The following is a 12,147-nucleotide window of genomic DNA, read 5'->3' as shown; positions in this document are numbered from 1 at the left end:
TCTAGGCCACTAGTTAACTTAAGCATGACGACAACGAGTTTTATTTAATTTATATATACAGGGTGTCCCAAAGTTATGGGACATGAAGGGGAAGTACCTTAAATATCGTAGATAGGGTATTTTAATAAAAGAAGACTTTATGTTATTTTTAAAAGATAGTAATTCTGCATTCAAAGATTTTCTAAAAATTACTTACCTCGTCTGGGAATCGAACCGACTTAAATGTACAAAAAAAACATCCCTACTTTTATGATGCCAATCGAAAGAATGGCCAAAAAATAATAACTCTTTTTAAGAAGCAACGTAAAATGTTTGAGTCAAATTTCAAGACAGTTAACGACGACGATGTTCGAAAAGTAGAGATATTATCATTCCATAGATAGCATTGATTATTCGTAAATAAGTACCCACTTCATACTAAAATACTTTATAGCAGTTTTTTTTTAGTTTAAAAGCGATACGAGAATGTGGGCAAGTTACAAATACATTTGTGCCATATCATATGGAGTATTCACCATAAAATGATAAGAAAATCAAAAGGCAGCGGACTCATTGCTTCGATTTGCGTAAGACAGAAGGGACCACATTTTGAGCATTTAATTAATTAATTTACAAATAAATACCCACTCAATTGACTACTTTCTCATATCTACGTATCATAAAAGTAGGGATGTTTTTTACATTTAAGTCGGTTCGATTCCCAGACGTGGTAAGTAATTTTTAGAAAATCTTTGAATGCAGAATTACTAACTTTTAAAAATAAGATAAAGTCTTCTTTCAGTAAAATATCCCATCTTCGATATTTAAGGTACATTCCCTTCATGTCCCATAACTTTTGACACCCTGTATAACAGTACATCGGTGACATATCACCGATGTACTGTTATATGTTCATGTTGTGTCATCATCATCATCTGTTGTCATCAAACAACTATGGTTCTGCTTGATGTTGTTAAGGGTTGATGGATTTGCTGCAACATAAAAAAGTGTCAAGCCAAAGCAGTGGTAGAAGAAGATGACCCCAAGTGGGACAAAATTTGCAATGGGTAAAGGATTGTGTGGTTTTATGAAACTACCATAAAAGTGAAACTTTTTTTTACATTATAGACATTTAACTAAAAAAATTTGGAATAATATTTACATTAAACACTGACATAAACAAACAAATTAGCGTGGAGCACTGGCAGAAATGAGTAATAGTCTATACACTACACGGTCAGCTGCTGTGAACTATAGGCGCCGCCCGACCGTAACGCGACATACAGACGGAAAAGTTTGAGACGATGTTATAAAAGTTTCACTTTAATAACTGCAATTATTAATTAATTAATTACCCATATAGCGTCACAACTATCGAATTGCAAAGCAAAAATTCAGGTGAAGAATTTATTGTGAAAGTTTTACCCTAGCACAATATTCATAATAAATAGACATAAGAAATATTGGTAGAAAGTTTTTTTGTCACACACTAACGGCCGTTCCCAATATACTATCTACAGAAAGAGATAAATTACTACCTTCTACTGTTAGTGATTAGCAGTCAATAATCTGAAGCTGTCCCAATATACCCGATAAGTCATTCTTATCGCCTTATATTGGGACGCGTGAATTGCAATGTCCATACAAACTTCTATCGCTGGTAAGCTAAACGTAGTCCGATTGACAGACAGCGTGTACGGATATGGTGAATTACCGTCGATAAGTTTATTGGGACAGAAAAGTCAACGATAGTTACGATTTTTATCTCAAGTAAGAGATATATAGACTGAATATTGGAAGCGGCCGTAAGACATTATTGGTTTGTAGACAAATATTAATAAGATGCCAAACATGAGAATTACTGCCGAATTTATCTATTCCGACTTGACTTAACCGCGAAGTAGACATAGTTTATGTATTTTTCGTGTGTTATCATTATTATTATAACAGTTTCTAGCAAGATTGCCATAGCTGGAAAAGCCATCTTCTACAGCACAAAGATTTTATTAATATCGCCTGTATGCCCCATAATAATACTATTATATAAGTCGTGTAAAAATATCAGCAGTAAAATAAAAACTCAAACAATGAAGTATTATTTACGACGTCATGGTCTGAAGTATTTTCGTGAAATTGAGCGAATGCGTTAAAAAGTATAAAAGTCTCCTAAAACAACGTTGTTATAAAACAGTGACCCAAAAGCACACCCTTGCGACACGCTTGCGAATTGATACCAAATTACTTCTAACAAGATTCCCATTAATCCTCGGATAAATTCAACTGGATTTATATTTATCTACCGTCTATTTTAATCTGTGCACAACAAACGGTCTTGAATAATAAGAAATACAGTTTCATTAAAAGAGAATTTTTTATATACTGTATTTTAGTTTTGGAATTTAAATAAATAACTTTTAAAAATTCTGTAATAATGAAAATAAAGATTTTAGAATTAAGATGGAAGTGATAGTAGGTATATGTATAATCGTCGTGGAAAATTCTTTGGGGGAGGCTTGTGTCTAGCAGTGGACGTCTTCCGGCTGATGGTGATGATGATGACATGTATAATAATAAAATAATATAGAGTATAGACAATACACAGACTTAATTCTATATGTAAGCGATGAATGAGCAACAGAAAAAATGCGTAAAAAAATTTTTTTTGGAATAATAAGTATCAATAAAACTTTCACATTATGAGCATTAATATGGAGTAGACAGGACTTAACAGACGTAAATATTGATAAGAAACGATGCAAAAAAGACCACAGAAGGAATGGCAGGATGAAATCAAATATTTGAAACAGTACGATATAAGTAAGAATAGAGAAACAGGGGAAACCTAAGTCCTGCGTTATACAGTCAGGCAAGAAAATTATTTTATGCAATACTTTGTTAAATGACAATTTTTAATCTTATATATTTAAGAAGAAGCAGATAGCTTTTTTCAACTATTCCCTTTTGTCTCATTATAGTCTTTTAAATTTGTAATATGTCTTAGTTCTTTTTAGTCTTCCGGTTAACAATCTTCTAAAGAAAAATCATTTGTTCTTTGAGATTATTTGTTCAGTGGAACAAAAAAGACATTAATTACAGTGGTAGTTAATGTTTTTTTATGTCAGTGCTTACGGGTTACCTGATGTTAAGTGATCACCGCCGCCCACATTCTCTAGCAACACGAGAGGAAGCACAGAAGCGTTGCCGGCCTTTTAGGATTCTTATAAAATTACTATTATAGGATCTAAGCATAAAAAAAACATCTTATAAGAATCAAGTAGAACTTTCATATTATTCTTTTTTGGATGTTATTTATTCATTTAGATAATCTGCTCTTTAATTTATATATTAACCAGCCGTTCCCGCCCGCTTCGCTGGACGAATTTTAAAAGGAAATAAATTAAATGTTATTCATCTCATTACATATACAATAGCATAAATTTCGCATCGAATGGTAGTAGTTTCATGTCGATACGATCAGTGGTTTAGGCGTTATTGAGCCTCAAACAAAGACCATTTTCAATATATATACGTCATAATATTATAAATGAGTTAAGTATATATGTAGAGAACGTAATTGTTATTACGTCTTATAAAATAAACAAATCAATATTACAAAATTTTGTGTTTAGGGTTCATGAAATGAAAATAGTCGTAAAATCGTTTTCACACTGCACATGCACACAGTTATATTGTTATGATGCAAATAAACCACGAAAGGGAATATAAACCCTAAATTAATAGTTTATAAATGTTGCTAAAAATGCAAAACAAAATTATGTATAAGAATTCAAAAAATTCGCTAAAAGTTTCATTGCGATTCGAATTTTGCAATAAAAAGATTAAAAAGGATGCAGTTCATATTCTAAATGTTAAAGCAGTTATAACAAAGTACTATTTATATAATATAATCCAACTTAATACAAAAATAAACTCCCCACTATGTAGTAAGCCTTAAATCCAGCAAAGAATCTTCCAATATCACCAAAGATCCGCTGTCCTATCAGTGAATGCGGCAAGATCAAATTTAAATTGCAAAATATCTCCCCCGAAAAAAGGGTTAGCGGGCGTCAAAAAAGTAAAGGGGTCTTTTACCCCCTTTCTTAAAACTTACCTAGCATTTTTGTAATCTTGACTTCAAATTTATAGCTGGTCTCAATTGTTTATAGAAGAGGGATTTTTTATAACTCAGTTCGTAGAGAATAATTAAGAGGAAATTTTGAAGAAATAAGTCTATAAAACTGTTGCCTCTCAATACATGTATGTAGTTACAAGTTATTTTTATTATGAAAATAAGGGACGAGACAAGCAGGACGTTCAGCTGATGGTAATTGATATGCCCTGCCCATTTCAATGCACAGCGGCAAGAGAAAATTGAAAAATCCAAAAATTCTAAACGGCACTACAACTGCGTTCGTCACCTTGAGACATTAGTTATCAAGTCTCATTTGCCCAGTAATTTCACTGCAAAAAAGGCTCGCTTCTTGCAATGCAGATAACTATCCTAATTTTAAACTGAATCGTCTGCTCGTAATGGTGACAATACGATCTGAGTCATAACGCGTCATGAAACGGTCTAAAGCCATGAGTCATAACACGTCATAAAACGGTCTAAAGCCAAGCGTACTGGATTTAGACCATTTTCACATCACACTGTAACGCCGGTATCATATTGCAGCATAAATCAAAGCAGAGCAGCGCTGCACGGACTAAAACTGTTCACAAACACACACAAAAAGCGGTCGGAAAACAAATCCCGTGACATTAGCACGACGAAAGAGCAGTAGCTAGAAGTAGTAGTCCACGAAGTAATTCCTAGCGGCGGTTCCGTGGGGAAAGACGAGATTAACGCCAGAGGAGGTTTTTTAGTCGGTATGGGTGTAGTCGTAAAATCGAGTCCGACATACCCAGGCTAGGCCCTGATGATACGATAGAGTTGGAAAGAGTATTTCTTGTCCATACATAAAAGAAAACAAAACACACACACACACAGTACATACAAGTTCTTCTACTGCTACCAAAGAGTTCGTTAAATATCGTAATTATAGAAAATACTAAATAATAAAATTCATACATCTTTGCGCCGTTTGGTGTTCAGACACTTGGCCCGTGGGGCCCCAATAGGGCTACTGGAAACCAAAGCGCTGGCAGCTACTTCGGTCAACGGATCGCTGAAATGCTGCCAGTATTCTTGGTACGCTTCCACGTAATGATAGTTTTAATTAAATATAATCATATAATCGTAAGTATAGTTACACAAATAAAACTGAAAACAAAATTTTATGAACGATGCGAATGCGAATGCTCGAACCCGCTACCTCTCACGTTCCGTGCGAGCGTTCTTTCCAACAGAGCCAACCGTTCGAGTGACGTATCGTTATTAAATCTTATATGCTTTGTTCAACTCTCAGGTGGTGGCTTCATTTAAAGGATCTACTTTACAGTTGATAACCAGCTCAACCCAATATTAGGAAATTGACTTGAGATGTCGCTCTTGTATATCTAAACAATTTGTTATGTTTTAAAGTGACAACCCTCACTTCTGGGATAAATTACACAAATAAAACTGAAAATAAAATTTAATGAACGATGCGAGACTCGAACCCGCGACATCGCGCGTTCCGTGCGGGCGCTTTTTCCAACGGAACCAACCGTTCGAGTGACGTATCCTTATAAAATCTTGTATGCTTTGTTCAACTGCCATATAGTTATAATACATTTGTACCTAAATTAGTAAATCTTTCACAAAATAATAATAAATTTTAATAAAATATTTTCTTACAGTAAAAAAACGTTACAAATTCAAATCTCGAATAAAACAAACCCCCTTCGACGTCCAGCCCAACTTCGTAATCATTACACAAATATAATTACGACTAAATTCTTAGGTGAAGGGTCTTAAAGAAAAACTGATCCACTCCCCCCTTCCCCCAGGGGGGTGGAATTGATTTTATTTGCGAGTCGACACGATTTTTTAATTAACAGGGGTGAGTTGAAATTTGTATCTCAGAAAATACTTATAAAGATAGCGAATGGCGGTGTCATTTTATATTAACTTATAAATAAGAGATTCTGTTTTGTTGCATCAAGCGAAAATATATATATTTACTAATGAAAATAAGGGACGAGACGAGTTAGACGTTCAGTTGATGGTAATTGATACGCCCTGAGCATCACAATGCAGTGCCGCTCAGGATTCTTGAAAAACTCTTAAATTCTGAGCGGCAATACAATTGCGTTCGTCACCTTGAGACATAAGATGTCAAGTCTCAATTGCCCAGTAATTTCACTAGCTACGCCACCCTTCAGACCGGAACACAGTACTAATGCTTACACATTACTGCTTCACACCAGAAATAGGCGTCGTGTGGTACCTATAATCTAGCCGGCATCCTGTGCAAAGGAGCCTATCACTCCATATAGATTTAATATAGTTTTTTTATGGAAGACGATATCAAAGAGGAACAACTGATGCTCTCAATATGCATTATGCCAAATTAATATTAAATAATTTATTTTTTATGGAAAAGACAAACGAGCATACGAGTCATCTGATGTTAAGTAATCACCGCCGCCCACATTCTCTTTCCACCAGAGGAACCACAGGAGCGTTGCCGGCTCTTTAAAAAAGTGTAGGTTCGCGCTTTTTTTTAAGGGGTCCGTGTCGTATCGTCCTGGAAACACCGCACAAGGAAGCTTATTTCACAGCTTGGTCTTACGTGGAAGAAAGTTCCTTGAAATCCGCACTGTGAAGGACCGCCACTCATCCAGATGGTGTGATGATAACCTAATTTGTGGTGTGTCGTGCGAAGATGGAATTCGGCGGCAGGAATCAGGTGAAAAAGCACTTCGGAACACTCCGTCTGATAAATTTTATAAATCCCTTTAAATAAACTATATTTATGGCACAACATTTAAAGCAAAAATATTCAGATTGAAATTATTGCTACTCTCTTATACAGGTAAGTTCGTATTTAACTTATTAGATTTTTTTATATTTACATCTCTGAGCAAAAGCCGAAGCAAATTGCTAAATATTTTTCATTATTCTTCGAACTAAAAGTATTTTTCACTGTGACACGTCAATCGGAGCCCGGCCGAAGTTAGCCGAACTTTACCGAACCAATTAACTGTTTAACAGCACTCATTTATTTTAAAAACTTCGCTGGAATTTAGGCCAAGTCATTCGTTAGGTACGGTTTTTTGACAGAACTTAAAGGGAGTTTAAGGTTTTATTTAAAAGCGAGTTTTCCCGCATGAATTTAATTTACGTAGATATTACCATAGAATCCTAATTTATTTATAATACCGTGGAAATTTTGAAAACTTCTTAAGCGGCGTTGAGCACTTTTTTTCGCGGGATGGGTATAAAATGTTAATATCGCGTCAGGACACGTGACCTGATCGAATATTCGTAAGACAGTCGTTGAAATTATAGATGAAAGTTGATTTTTCTAAAAGATAAACTTTTTAATGTAAAATATTTGTAATAGTTCTGAAGTAATGTTATTAATTAGATTAGTTTAATTTTATGTATTATAAATTGTCATTTTTATGTACGATAGCGCAGTAAATGTAATATATTGTATTTAACTACATAAATGCTACTACTTTAATACTGATAAATAAAGCAATTCGTGCGAAACAATTCCAAAATATTCAAAAATGCACAACGTTAATGTTCAAGGCTCTGCCGGCACTTTCGGAGTGAATCCCGTTTTTTTCCAGGGAATCGTAAATACTTGATCTGAATAAAAGGTAGGCTTAGTTGCACCACTTTGCGTGAGCTGGAAATGAAAACAGACCTAAAACTAAAAACGTACAGGAAGAAATGTTGCCAACGCTCTCAGTAAGTAAATTAATAGTAGTATAGTATGGGTATTAGATATATTAAATGATAGGTTAGGTACTTATGAGGCATGAACTATTTATATATATGTATCAAAAGATAGTAGAACCCCTTGTTTGTTGTAAATACAGCTTGTCATAAGCCTTAGATCATTATCGTCTAGGAAGAAAAAAATTAGGTTGAATGTTACCTTCTATTTTGTACAAAGCAAGCACACTTACACAAATTGATATACAGATCCCGAGTGTAAGACGTAGCTTGTCACGCACACTAAAGTAATAAACCTGACCTGGTTTCATCGGTTGTCTAGCAGCAAGAATCTCTATTCTCTACTCTCTAAGTCATAAAACGATATAGCTATATATTACAAGGTGATTTCTTTTATTTCAATATAAAATAATATTTATTATTATTTATTACTGTTATTTTTAATTTAATTTTAACATGTCCAAACTATAAAAAAAATTTAAAAGAATTTAGTTAATTGCATATTTTATGCCATAGAAGTTTATAATATTAGAACTTCTCACGCATGTACCTACACACATTTTTTACATAGATGCTGTAATAAAAAAGGATGGCAATTTTCAATAATTGAATTTAATATTATCTGTAAAAGTTTCTAATTAAATCTCTTTCGTCAATCTTATTTATTATTCATCATACACACTATTAAATCATTTTTATTCGTCACATTAACAATTTTTATATACCTGATTGAAATATTTTTTTGCAATTGCGTCTAAATAATGAATAACTAAAAGATTAATTAAAAATGATAAGTTCAAGAGAAATACATAGATAAAAAGAATCGCCATTTTGGGCTAACCACCCCACACCCCAAGACGCCCCCTTAGAAAAAGCTTTAGAATTTCGCGAACAAAAATATCCGCCCACCGATGAATGAGGGTTAAAAATATAATCGATACGGGGGTGGTGGCGTTTTTGACAATTCTTTATTTGATGATATCGTTCAACTACTTTGATGAGAATAGTTTTGTTACTACCGATTATTTCACGAACGTTGTTTTGCGTTTTGCTCGTATTCAAATCCTTAATAGTAATTCCACGTGATTTCTTGATTATTTCGTTATTTCATTTCGTTCTTGTACAATTTAATAAATTAATATTTAGTTTGTTGTTTACAATTGTTTTATTTTTTGAAAAACTCTTCATATATCTGTCTATTTATTTTTCATAATAAAAAGTTTTAACATATATACATTCTAATATGATGTCGCCCAACAAAACAATGTAAGGTTCATCCATGGGGACGAGATCAATCTTAAATCTGATATATAAGATTCTCGTGTCATGGTGTTAAACATTGAACTCCTCCGAAACGGCTTGACCGATTCTCATGAAATTTTGAGTGCATATTGGGTAGGTCTGAGAATCAGACATCATCTATTTTTCATCCCCCTAAATGTTAAGGGTGGTCCACACGATTTTTTTTTTAATTTTTTTGATTTTTTTTTTAAATTTGGATGATTATGAGTATTTAAAAATACATACAACTTCAAATTTTCACCCATCTACGATCAACAGTTACTTTTGTATCGCGATTTTAATATCGGCAATACAACGTTTGCTGGGTCAGCTGGTATAAATATATAAGTATCGTGACATGAGAATTTTATATATTAGATTAATTTATTACTCTAATTAGATTACCACATACACAAATTTACTTCAAAAATTGTTTTTTCAATAAACTCTTTGCATTTTCTGGGTTTTTGTCAATACTTTTTAAACATAATATGTCTGTGATAAATACTCCCATTTCTGCAAACCATATTTATTTACCATTTTTATTCCAAATAGGATGTGACATCACTTATTGAAAGTCAAAAACTACCAGCCATTCCAAAAAGAATGCTTCAGACCTGAGAAGAATGGGTGCAACAAACTCAGCGGGCTTTTTTTTCATCAAATTATTTTTACAAAGTAAGAAAATATGTTTACGAAGTAAGTAATTATTAACATAGTATGCAGTATATACAATATATATGATAAATATAAAGAGTTTCTTGCTACTTCTTCTCATTAGCTCAACCCTTTACGAAGTAGCGGTAGATTCAATTAGAAAAAATTTTTTTTTGACATTCATTAGTGTCCTTTCCGTGACCTACGTGAATAAACAGATTTTGATTTGATTTGATTTATATAGCACACGTAAGGGATTTAAATAAAGAATGGACGTAGTATTTTCTTGTATTGCCGTGAGTGTTACACATTCATTTAAATAAAATTATTGTTAAAGGATATGCACACAGCTTCAATAAGAGTCCAGTAAAAAGTATTTTATCTAAATAAAGGAAGAAACTGTTTTTTGGAAGTCGGTCGTTTCCAAAGTGAAAATCTCGAAAATTTTACTTATCTGCGCGCAGGTTGGAGGGTTAGAAATACATTTAGGTACATTGTTATTTATAAACAATCGTTTTTTTTTTATTTACGCCTAAGAGGTTAAACGCTTATATGAAGAGTCTGTCAATTTTGCAGGAATAAGCCACGATGAATAACTGTTGTGGAGAGTGAGAGTTTAGACTTGAATGTGATCAATTATTGACTCATGCAGTTGGAAGCCTGCCTCTCTTATTGACTCATTTTGATAAATATTTGGGATATTCTGATTTATTGACGATAAGAGTTTATAATAAAGAATAAGAATTATATTACATGGGTCTTTAATTGATAATATGTACGTAACAGGACTATTTTTCACATAAGCAAAATTAAGTAAGTACCATTATAATTAGGTATATAATAATATGTATTTTGTCAATGTTATACATGTATATAAAAAGACTATAAATATTTGTATTTTGCACTAATAAATTGATAAAGTTTTCACCTCTGTCTTCATCAAACAACTTTATCTTCTTTTTTGCAACATAGATTCAAAAGATGGCAATTAAAAAGTAGATTGTAATACGTGACTTAGGATATGGTCACATGATACGGCTTATGTGAAAAATAATACTAGAATGTGGTACTTGATATTAAGTCTCCCAATTATTAATGCCAGAAAATTTGGTTAGATTATATAAATATATATTACTGGCCATCACCAGACTGCTTCGCGTGGCATAAACTAAATACATTATCTGTGTTATTTATAAACGCTAAGTACATTTACTCCAAGACAGGAAGATGTAATTTTAAACTTGGAGTAACTTTACACTGCGTTTCACCCGTGCGTAGCACCCGTTCACGAGTTGACGCTTGGACCAGCCGTCGTTCCCTTCGCACATATTTGAGGGATGGAGACGACCCGGCACACGACGCCGCCGCAAGAAATGCCATTCAGTGAGCATGACGAACTGTGTTCCAACCAACCATTAATAAGACTGTATAATTATGATTTTTTTAAATTAACGCCCATGCGGGTACTTTGCGGGTAAAATTTTGTAAAATCCATTCTTAGCTGACCTCAACTTTACGAAAAAATATTCCTACCAAATCAATTATGTGGATTTTACTATTAGGTGGAAATCTCTTATATATATTTAATACAATAGATAAAATAAAATCTATCTTATTGAGCTATTCACTTTTGTTACAAATAATATTTGTTTACAAGAAGATTTAAAAAACAATATAAAAATTTCAACACTTACCATGAAAACTCAGTACTCCAATGAAAAGCGCCAAAACAAATTCACATTATAATTTAATATTAAGAGAAGTGTATAATTATTAAAATCAAAATATCGACCATGTCATGGACATGGTCAGATTATAACTGAGTTAACCCTTCACTGGTGTGTCGGGTCAAAACTTGTCTTACCGGTTATCTTAGTAAGGGTTCGTCACAAAAGGTGGCAAGGGTGCAAACTGGACATAATAGCACCTTTACATCTGGTAATGTTAATAATAATGCATTTCATTATAATATTTGGACCTATTTAAGTATCCAGTCGGCTATTGTGATTTGTTGAATTGACTTGACCGGTTTTGGCGGGCTTAGTGATGTGTCGTATTTAGTTTATCGATAAAAGTTTTCATTTCGTTTTCACCACAGTTTTGTTACAGTACGATCAATATTTTCTAAAAGTGACATAGTAAAATATATAATTTTATTATTTATTTAAACACTTCCAAATAGTATATATCACTTGTGAGTTGTGGTAGGTATGTTAACACTGCATTATTTAAAACAAGTAATATTTAACTATTCATTTTTTATGAAATTGAAATATTTATTTAAATTCGTACATTCTACCTACAACTAACATATAGATATGCTACCAAATACTCAATATTATATGTAATTAATAAAATGATTCATTATTTTAAAATGATTAAGTCTTTTAGGTTAT

At 32.9% G+C, this 12,147-nt stretch overlaps 1 long non-coding RNA gene across 1 annotated transcript in view; it reads right to left on the bottom strand.

The window, feature by feature from the left end:
- Nucleotides 1–11,558, bottom strand: part of LOC126970218 (uncharacterized) — a 29,391-nt gene extending 17,833 nt beyond the window's left edge. The window contains exon 1 of the long non-coding RNA XR_007730568.1: nt 11,446–11,558. This is a non-coding gene — a long non-coding RNA (uncharacterized LOC126970218). The remainder of the gene's footprint in view (nt 1–11,445) is intronic.
- Between the last annotated feature and the right edge of the window lie 589 nt (nt 11,559–12,147).

Source organism: Leptidea sinapis, chromosome 20, assembly GCF_905404315.1.
Source record: "Leptidea sinapis chromosome 20, ilLepSina1.1, whole genome shotgun sequence".
Classification (NCBI taxonomy): Eukaryota; Metazoa; Arthropoda; class Insecta; order Lepidoptera; family Pieridae; genus Leptidea; species Leptidea sinapis.
This window is presented reverse-complemented; position numbering and strand designations above follow the sequence as displayed.